The sequence below is a fragment of the Hyla sarda genome, chromosome 9, assembly GCF_029499605.1.
Source record: "Hyla sarda isolate aHylSar1 chromosome 9, aHylSar1.hap1, whole genome shotgun sequence".
Classification (NCBI taxonomy): Eukaryota; Metazoa; Chordata; class Amphibia; order Anura; family Hylidae; genus Hyla; species Hyla sarda.
Window position 1 is genome coordinate 139,844,845 of NC_079197.1, and position 10,887 is coordinate 139,855,731.

Below are 10,887 nucleotides of genomic sequence, written 5' to 3' on the forward strand. Positions count from 1 at the left end.
AACTAGAATATTAGCAAATCCATGATATGGAAGAGAAAGGCAATAAGCTCTGATATTGAAGAAGTAGATATAGAATTAAGAAGAGGAGATCCAGGAAGGTACGCACATGCGCATTGATGAAAAAGAGATGTTGCGCTTCAACGGACGAAGCTTGCGTTCCACGGAGAAGAGGCCTGCATACGGCGCAGGCGCGAACTCGGGAACGGGCGCAGCAGACAGATAGAGAGGCCGGATACCATGATAGTAATGGGCATGCGCACCCTTGGCGGCCGGAAACAACGGAACGCCAACCATACCCTGATTGGATCAAGATCCATCACTGGAGCATCGGAAGTGACGCGCAAATGTAAGATTATAAAAGATAGTGCCAGCACACTGAACGCTGAACGCAGTTTAGGCAGCTCTCTGAAGAAGTTTGGTCACAAACGAAACGTTAGAGCATCTATACACTTTTAGACAGGAATACAGGCTGTGTCTAAGTGTGGAGTTACTATGTAACGGTAGTGAACCGGCATAGGGGAAAAAGAGAACTCCATAACTTACACTGTAGCACCACCTAGTGGGCAATCATTAGAAGACACCCTGTATTTCCTGATAGTTTTAAATCACTACATTTGATTTTCACGTTTTCCATGTTATTTTAATCAATCACAATAAAAGTTTAATTTTATTTGGGTTATAAGTTAGGGCATTGTTCCCCGGAAAAGGGGGGGTTTCCCCTCCTGAAGGGGATTGGAGATTTATTTAGTAAGAGCCCATAACCCAGTGGGACCTCCCTGTTGGACTAGCAAATAAAGAGGGATCCCCTAAGATACGAAAAAATAAGATACCTTGCTCGCTGTGTCTCAGACCACACCCCAATAGAAATTAATATTAACATGCATATATCAGAAATAAGTGGGATGAAAAAAATAAACCCCTATTGGTTGGAATTAATAGACATAAAAAAAAGATAGAGGAGCATATGGAGCATATTTTTTCCTATTTAATTGGGGTACAACATCAGAACAGATGGTATGGGACACAGCAAAATCCTTTTTGAGGGGAGAAGTGATGTGGGCCATCTCCAGAAAAAAGAAAGAATTGAGAGAAAAAGAGCAGGGGCTGATATCAGGGGTGGTAAAAGCAGAAGAAAGATACCTAATGGACCCTGCTAACATAGAGAAGCAAGAAACATGGAAAGATAATCAAAATAAATTAAATATGTATTTAGAAGAAAAAAGTAAGAATAAATTACAATTTTTGGGACAACAAAAATTATGGGAGTCAGGAAAACCTAATAAAAGGCTGATGAACATAATACAGAATCAACAAGGCAAATCTCATATTAATGAAATAAAAAGTGGTACAGGGAAAGTATGTAGGGACCCGGAGGAAATCAGAGAAGAATTTGTAAAATACTAAAAAAAAATATACACATCAGAGATTAAACCCCCCAAAGAAATAATTGTTAAATATTTGGACGATATAAAGATGCCCAGACTATCAATACAACAAGAGAAAGAAACGGGGGGGGGGGGGGGGGGGGCCCAATGACCCTTAGGGAGTTAGAAGAAGCTTTAAATAAGATTAAAGGGAACACGAGTCCCGGCGGGTATAGGTTCCCGTTTGAAATATATAGGAAATTTTGAAGAATCCTTATCCCAGCTCTGCTTAGAACTATAAATAGTTATTTAAAAACAGGAACCTTACAAGAAAAAATGAAAGAAGCAGAAATAATATTACTGTTGAAATCGAATAAAGATAAGAAAGAAATGGAATCATATCGTCCAATATCATTATTGAACACTGACGTAAAGATCCTGGCGAATGCTCCGGCATTGCGTTTGAAAAAAAAGGTAGGGGAACTGGTGCATAAAGATCAGTGCGGATTTATCCCAGGTAGGATGACCAAGCATAATATCTACAGGACCCTTACCGGAGTACAGTCGGTGGTGGGAAGAGAGGGAACCCACTCCATCCTGTCACTTGACACAAGTAAAGCGTTTGACAGGGTGGAGAGGGAGTTCCTATGGGGAGTACTGGAAAAATATGGGCTTCAGAAGGATTATATGGAAATGATCAAGATGCTATATAATGGAGCGGAAGCTAGAAAAAGTATAGAAGGGAAAAGATCAGAGAGTTTTTTAGTGACCCGGGGTACAAGGCAGGGATGCCCCTTATCTCCTCCACTTTTTGCGCTAGTGGTCTAACCCCTGGCGGTTAAAGTCAGAGAAGATCAGCAAATAAAAGGATTTAGAGTGGAGGGTAGAGATGAGCGAACTTTTCAAAAATTTGATTCGGCCGATTCGTCGAATTTTCCCGAAAAGTTTGTTTCGATCCGAATTCGTTTGCGGTGAATCGATATTAAAAAAGGCTATTTCTAGCCTACATACAGCCTCTATAGGGGGTATAGAACACTTTGTTGTGTCCTAAAACGCATATGGAGTGTGCTGGGGTAGTGAAATTATACTGTTATTCAGAATAGCATGCAGATTACCGGCATCACTCTTAGAATCACTGCCGCACAGCAGCACAATGACAGAGCCTGGAGGTGGCATCAGTGTCAGGAGACCATATAGTGACTGAATGACATAGCGTGGACATGTTGGCAGCAAGAGGAGACCATTTAGTGGCTGAATGGCACAGCGTGGAGTTGGCTGATGCACTAGTACACTACATACCAGGGCTTCACAACCCCCCCCCCAAAAAAAACTACACAATAAATGACATTTTTGTCAAAGATTTCTCATTGGTAGCACCCGCTATCCAAAAATTAGAAATTTCCAGACCCAGGCCCCACCTCTGCGGCATCAGCAACCCATATATTGCCTGAAGGACACAGCCTGGAGTTGGCTGATGCACCCGTACACAATGGCTTCACAATCCCCTCCAAAAAACAACAAAATGTTAGAAATGTTTTAAAGAAATACCTTTGTATAAGAACAAGCGCATATCCAACAGTTCACAAGACTCTATAATGCAGGACGGTGGACCACCCAAAGACATTCTTCTCAAAAATAATAAATCACACAATGTTTGAAATTTGGTTAAAAAAATGATTACATGTTCTGGATGCAGCAGCCTCCCTTGGATTTTAATGGAAAACGGTCATCCTGTTTACCCACACTAAACCCAATACACTGGGTTATAGTGTGAGTGAACAGGAGACCAATGCGGGGTCAGTGACTTAAATATGTACCTTCAGTCTGGCGCGGTGTCCCTCCGAAGGTCCCCTTCTATCTTCGGTGAATTGAGTGCTGGAGGCGAGCCCACCGGGTGAATTTGAATATTCATGGTCGCTGGTCACGTGAGTGCTTGTGCCTAAAGAGCACATGTGCCCAGCGGTCATGAATATTCAAATTCACTCGGCGGGCCCGCCGTCGGCGCCCAATGCAGCAGGTACGTATTTAACTCACTGACCCTACAGGATGACCGTTTTGCTTTTATGGGTTTCTGCTGCACTGTGCACATGGCACAAATTCTGCGGAGGAAATTAAAATTTCGGATAGTATATGCATTGTCATCAAAGGAGACAGCACATATATGAGCAATCCAGCACCTGTTGCACACCAAATATCTATCTGGAATTTTTCTGCCGAGTGAATCCTAATCCTTCATCTCTAAAACCTACAGCACGTTGTAGATGATTGGCGCTATTTTTCAGCTTCTCGGTATGTTCCCCCGTTTGATGAGACGCCTTCCTGGACCACACCAGAAAATATTAGCAAACAATGTCAAGTTAAAAACATTTGTGAAGGAAATGATAAAATCACACCAAGACACCCTCGATAAGAATTACCCTCGGGACCTCATTGATTTCTTCCTCATCAAAATGGAAGAGGTAAGCTTCATCACATGACTAAGGTCCGCAAACTGTGGAAACCACTGACTGATGCCTTAAAGGGGTACTCTTTTTTTTTCTTTTTTTTTAATCAGCTGGTGCCAGAAAGTTGAACAGATTTGTAAATTACTTCTATTTAAAAATAGTAATCCTTCCAGTACTTATCAGCTGCCATATGCTCCACAGGAAGCTCTTTTATTTTTTAATTTCCTTTCTGTCTGACCACAGTGCTCTCTGCTGACACCTCTGTCCATTTTAGGAACTGTCCAGAGTAGGAGCAAATCCCCATAGCAAACCTCTCCTGCTCTGGACAGTTCCTGACATGGACAGAGGTGTCAGCAGAGAGCACTGTGGTCAGATAGAAAGGAAATTAAAAAAGAAAAGAATTTCCTCTGTAGTATACAGCAGCTGATAAGTACTGGAAGAATTTATATTTTTAATTGAGAGTAATTTACAAATCTGTTTAGCTTTCTGGCACCGGTTCATAAAAAAGAAAAAAAAAAATGTCTTCCAGTGGAGTACCCCTTTAACCTCTTAAGGACCCAGGGCGTATCACACCCTGGGCCTTAAGGACCCAGGGCATATCCATACGCCCTGGCGTTTTCCGGTCTCTGCCGCTCGCCGGGCAGAGATTTGAACTGGATGCCTGCTGAAATCCTTCAGTAGGGATCCAGGGCAAACGCCGAGGGGGGCCATGTAGGCCCCCCATGTCGGCGATTGCCGCAAATCGCAAGGGAAATCGCCCTTGCGATCTGCGGCGATACCGGGCTGATCGGGTCTCTGGGACCCGACCGCCCGGTAATTTTGCATGATCCCAGCTGTCACAGACAGCCAGGACCATGCTGAAGTATCGGAGCGATTCTTCGGTTAGTTAACCGACCAATCGCAGGGGGGGGGGCGGTTACTTCCTCCCGCCCGGCCCCTGGAAGTCCGGAGAAGACGGGAGGAAGACCGGAGGACGCGGCGGGGGACGGGGGAGTGCTGAGGACCGGCCCCGGTACTTACCTCGTCCCTGAAGACCCGGATCCCTGCGATGAAGGTGGCGGCGACAGGTGAGTTGATCTTCAGCCGCGGTCGGGCCCTTTACAGCAATGCACGTCGCCGTAAAGCGACATGCATTGCTGTAATGGGACCCTGTAAACTACAACTCCCAGCATGCCCAGACAGCCCTTGGGGTCTGGGCATGCTGGGAGTTGCAGTTTTGCAACATCTGGAGGTCCACAGTTTGGAGACCACTGTGCCCTTCCAGATGTTGCAAAACTACACATTCTCAGCATGCCCTTACTGTGCAGGAATACTGGGAGTTGTAGTTCTGTACCATCTGGCCCTTCAGATGTTGCAGAACTACAACTCCCAGCATGCCTGGACAGTTTTGGCATACTGGGAGTTGTAGTTTTGCAACATCTAGAAGGGCACAGATTGGGAACCACTGTATTAGTGGTCTGCAAACTGTAGTCCTCCAGATGTTGCAAAACTACAACTCCAAGCATGCTGGGAGTTGTAGTTCGGCAACATCTGGCTCTAAAGATGTTGCCGAACTACTACTCCCAGCATGCAGAGAATGTTTAGGAGTTGTGGTTTTGCAACAGCTGGAGGCACACTGGTTGGGAAACATTGTCTGATAGACTGTGCATGCTGGGAGTTGTAGTTTTGCAACAGCTGGAGGTCCCCCCCTGTGAATGTACAGGGTACATTCACATGGGCAGGGGCTTACAGTGAGTATCAGGCTGCAAGTTTGCGATGCAGCAAATTTTGTGCGGCAGCTCAAACTCGCAGCGGGAAACTCGCTGTAACCCACCCGCCCATGTGACTGTACCCTAAAAACACTACACTAACACAAAATAAAATAAAAAGTAAAAAACACTACATATACACATACCCCTACACAGCCCCCCTCCCCAATAAAAATGAAAAATGTCTGGTACGCCACTGTTTCCAAAATGGAGCCTCCAGCTGTTGCAAAACAACAACTCCCAGTTTTGCTGGACAGCTGTTGACTGTCCAAGCATCTGGGAGTTTTGCAACAGCTGGAGGCACCCTGTTTGGGAATCACTGGCGTAGAATACCCCTATGTCCACCCCTATGCAAATCCCTAATTTAGGCCTCAAATGCGCATGGCGCTCTCACTTTGCAGCCCTGTCGTATTTCAAGGCAACAGTTTAGGGCCACATAGGCAATTTCTCCCGAATACGGAGATACCCCATAACAAATTTTGGGGGGCTTTTTCTCCTTTCACCCCTTATGAAAATGTGAAGTTGGGGTCTACACCAGCATGTTAGTGTAAAAAAATAAATAGTTTACACTAACATGCTGGTGTTGCCCTATACTTTTCATTTTGACAAGAGGTAAAAGGGAAAAAAGCCCCCCAAAAATTTGAAATGCAATTTCTCCCGACTACGGAGATACCCCATATGTGGGCGCAAAGTGCTCTGGGGGTGCACAACAAGGCCCAGAAGGGAGAGTGCGCCATGTACATTTGAGGTGATTTGCACAGGGGTGGCTGATTGTTGCAGAGGTTTGGACAAACGCAAAAAAGAAAAAAAAAAAAACACATGTGACCCCATTTCGGAAACTACACCCCTCATGGAATGTTATGAGGGGTGCAGTGAGAATTTACACCCCACTGGTGTCTGACAGATATTTGGTACAGTGGGCTGTGCAAATTAAAAATGTTGTACATCCCACTGTTCCAAAGATCTGACAGACACCAGTGGGGGTAAATGCTCACTGTACCCCTTGTTGCATTCCTCAAGGGGTCTAGTTTCAAAATGGTATGCCTTGTGGGGGTTATATTGCTGTTCTGGCACCATAGGGGCTTCCTAAATGCGACATGCCCCCCGAGCAAAATTTGCTCTCAAAAAGCCAAATATGACTCCTTCTCTTCTGAGCATTGTAGTTCACCCATAGTGCACTTCAGGTTAACTTATGAGGTACCTCCATACTCAGAAGAGATGGGGTTTCAAATTTTGTGGGGTATTTTTTGCTATTAACCCTTGCAAAAATGTGAAATTTGGGGGGAAACACCCATTTTAGTGAAATTCTTTTTTTTTTACGTATGCAAAAGTCGTGAAACCCCTGAGGGATATTAAGGCTCACTTTATTCCTTGTTACATTCCTCAAGGGGTCTAGTTTCCAAAATGGTATGCCAGGTGGGGTTTTTTTGCTCTCCTGGCACCATAGGGGCTTCCTAAATGGGACATGCCCCCGAGCAAAATTTGCTCTCAAAAAGCCAAATATGACTCCTTCTCTTCTGAGCATTGTAGTTCGCCCTTAGTGCACTACAGGCCAACTTATGGGGTACCTTCATACTCAGAAGAGATGGGGTTACACATTTTGGGGGGGATTTTCTGCTATTAACCCTTGCAAAAATTTGAAATTTGGGGGGAAACACACATTTTAGTGACATTTTATTTTATTTTTTTACATATGCAATAGTCGTGAAACACATGTGAAGTATTAAGGCTCACTTAATTCCTTGTTACGTTCCTCAAGGGATCTTGTTTCCAAAATGGTATGGCATGTTTTTTTTTGCTGTTCTGGCACCATAGGGGCTTCCTAAATGCAACATGCCCCCCAAAAACCATTTCAGAAAAACGTACTCTCCAAAATCCCCTTGTCACTCCTTCGGTTCTGAGCCCTGTACTGCGCCCGCCGAACACTTTACATAGACAAATGAGGTATGTGCTTATTTGAAAGAAATAGGGCTACAAATATAAGTATACATTTTCTCCTTTTACCCCTCGTAAAAATTCAAAAATTGGGTCTACAAGAACATGCGAGTTCAAACCTGAACTGGTCCCTGAAAAATAGTGAGTTTGGAAATTTTGTGAAAAATTGGAAAATTGCTGCTGAACTTTGAAGCCCTCTGGTGTCTTCTAAAAGTAAAAACTTGTCAATTTTATGACGCAAACATAAAGTAGACATATTGTATATGTGAATTTTTTTTTTAAATATTTAGAATATCCATTTCCCTTGCAAGCAGAGAGCTTCAAAGTTAGAAAAATGCTAAATGTTCAAATTTTTCATAAAATTTTCAAATTTTTCACCAAGAAAGGATGCAAGTTACAAATTTTTTTTACCACTTTGTTAAAGTAGACTATGTCACGAAAAAAAAATCTCGGAATCAGAATGATAACTAAAAGCATTCCAGAGTTATTAATGTTTAAAGTGACAGTGGTCAGATGTTCAAAAAATGGCCGGGTCCTAAGGTGTAAAATGGCCTGGTCCTTAAGAGGTTAAGGTGTCAGTGATCACAGTACGGATGAATGTGTTGGAAAATTGTTCTGCATAGATCTGATCATTTTCAATGGCCTTTCATGTTACAGTTCGAAAAATTAATTGAAATACTATAAACATGGAAAATTCTGCTAAAACTATTTTTTCAGGAAAAAAAAAATCCAGAAAGTGAGTTTCAGGAAAGGAACCTACTGGGGATGGTGATCGATTTGTTCTTTGCTGGGACAGAGTCTACAACCATGACGTTGAGATATAGCTTTCTAATACTTCTCAAATACCCTGAAGTACAAGGTAAGAGGTCTCTCTACTAAATGCTGCACCTCAGGGTCTATTCACTGTTGAAGGATAGCGGATAAGTATTTTATCGAGGGGGTCCAACCTCTGTGACCCCATGGGATCTCCAGAACGGGGCCCTGTCTCTCCTTGTTCATGGAGCGACTTGTCACCATGTGTTCCATGCATTTTCTATGGGAGCGTCAGAGATACACAAGTGCTGTACTCGGGTCCCATATAAAATGCATGGAGCATGTGCCAACAAGCTGCTCCATGCAAAGGGAGAGATGGGGTCCCATTCTGGAGATCAAGGGTGATCAGATGATTTTGCCCTATTCTGGGAATAGGATATATGTTTTAAAGTACTGGAGTACCCCTTTAATAAGAATATGTCTTTAGAAATGATTATAATATAAGGAGGCCAAATATTTTATTTAACCCTGACCATTTTTATTTTATTTTACACCTTACTGATAGACATGTGCAGAAGAAAAATTTTCTTTTTTTTTCGTTTAGTTTTTTCGTTTTTTATAAAATGTTCGGTTCAGTAATATTTTCAGTTTTTATTTTCAGATACATTCGGTATTCGGGTGTCTAGGTTTCATTTTTTTTCGGATACATTCGGTATTCAGGTGTCTGGGTTTGATTTTTTTTCGGATACATTCGTATTCGGGTGGGTTTAATTTTTCGTATATATTCGGTATTCGGGTACATTCGGGTAAATCTTTTTTAAGCAGGGGACCATTATTGGGAGTGTGTGCAGGAAAAGAGAGCAGCCGCCAGAGATCGGAACATTGGAAGACAGGTAGGATAATATAATTTTATGTGATTTATATTAACCCCTTAAGGACTCAGCCCATTTTGGCCTTTTTGCGCGACCAGTTGTCCTTTGTAATGACATAACTCATTATTATATCATAAAATGTATGGCGCAACCAAAAAACACTATTTTTGTGGGGAAATTAAAACGAAAAACGCAATTTTGCTAATTTTGGAAGGTTTCGTTTTCACGCCGTACAATTTATGGTAAAAATGACATGTGTTCTTTATTCTGAGGGTCAATACGATTAAAATGATACCCATTATTATATACTTTTCTATTATTGTTGCGCTTAAAAAAAATCACAAACTTTTTAACCAAATTAGTACGTTTATAATCCCTTTATTTTGATGACCTCTAACTTTTTATTTTTCTATATAAGTGGCGGTATGGGGGCTCATTTTTTGCGCCATGATCTGTACTTTTTTTTGATACCACATTTGCATATAAAAAACTTTTAATACATTTTTTATAATTTTTTTAAATAAAATGTATTAAAAAAGTAGCAATTTTGTCCTTTTTTTTTCTTCGTTCACGCCGTTCACTGTACGGGATCATTAACATTTTATTTTAATAGTTCGGACATTTATGCACGCGGCGATACCAAATATGTCTATAAAATTTTCTTTTTTACGCTTTTTGGGGGTAAAATAGGAAAAAACGGACGTTTAACTTTTTTATTGGGGGAGGGGATTTTTCACTTTTTTTTTAACTTTTACTTTTACATTTTTTTACATTTTTTTTTACACTTGAATAGTCCCCATAGGGGTCTATTCATAGCAATACCATGATTGCTAATACTGATCTGTTCTATGTATAGGACATAGAACAGATCAGTGTTATCGTCAATCTTCTGCTCTGGTCTGCTCGATCTCAGACCAGAGCAGGAGACGCCGGGAGCCGGACGGAGGCAGGAGAGGGGACCTCCGTGCGGCGTACTGAATGATCGGATCCCCGCAGCAGCGCTGCGGGCGATCCGATAATTCATTTAAATCGCGCACTGCCGCGGATGCCGGGATCTGTATTGATCCCGGCACCTGAGGGGTTAATGGCGGACACCCGCGAGATTGCGGGTGTCGGCCATTGCCGGCGGGTCCCTGGCTGCGATCAGCAGCCGGGATCAGCCACGCATGACACGGGCATCGCTCCGATGCTCGCGGTTATGCACAGGACGTAAATGTACGTCCTGGTGCGTTAAGTACCACCGCACCAGGACGTACATTTACGTCCTGCATCCTTAAGGGGTTAATACATAGTTACATAGTTACATAGTTAGTACGGTCGAAAAAAGACATATGTCCATCAAGTTCAACCAGGGAATTAAGGGGTAGGGTGTGGCGCGATATTGGGGAAGGGATGGGATTTTATATTTCTTCATAAGCATTAATGTTATTTTGTTCCATGAATGTATCTAATCCTGTTTTAAAGCTGTTAATTGTTCCTGCTGTGACCAGTTCCTGAGGTAGACCGTTCCATAAATTCACAGTCCTCACGGTAAAGAAGGCGTGTCGCCCCTTGAGACTAAACTTTTTCTTCTCCAGATGGAGGGAGTGCCCCCTCGTCCTTTGGGGGGGGGGGGGTTAACCTGGAACAGTTTTTCTCCATATTTTTTGTATGGGCCATTAATATACTTATATACGTTTATCATATCCCCCCTCAAACGTCTCTTCGAGTAATGTTGAATGAATGAATGAGTAAATGAATGAATGAATGCTGTATGAATAATTGATGTGTT

At 42.6% G+C, this 10,887-nt stretch overlaps 1 pseudogene; it reads left to right on the plus strand.

Moving 5' to 3' along the window:
• The first annotated feature begins 237 nt into the window (after positions 1 to 237).
• LOC130291925 (cytochrome P450 2C31-like) overlaps positions 238 to 10,887 on the plus strand; it is a 19,552-nt pseudogene continuing 8,902 nt past the window's right edge.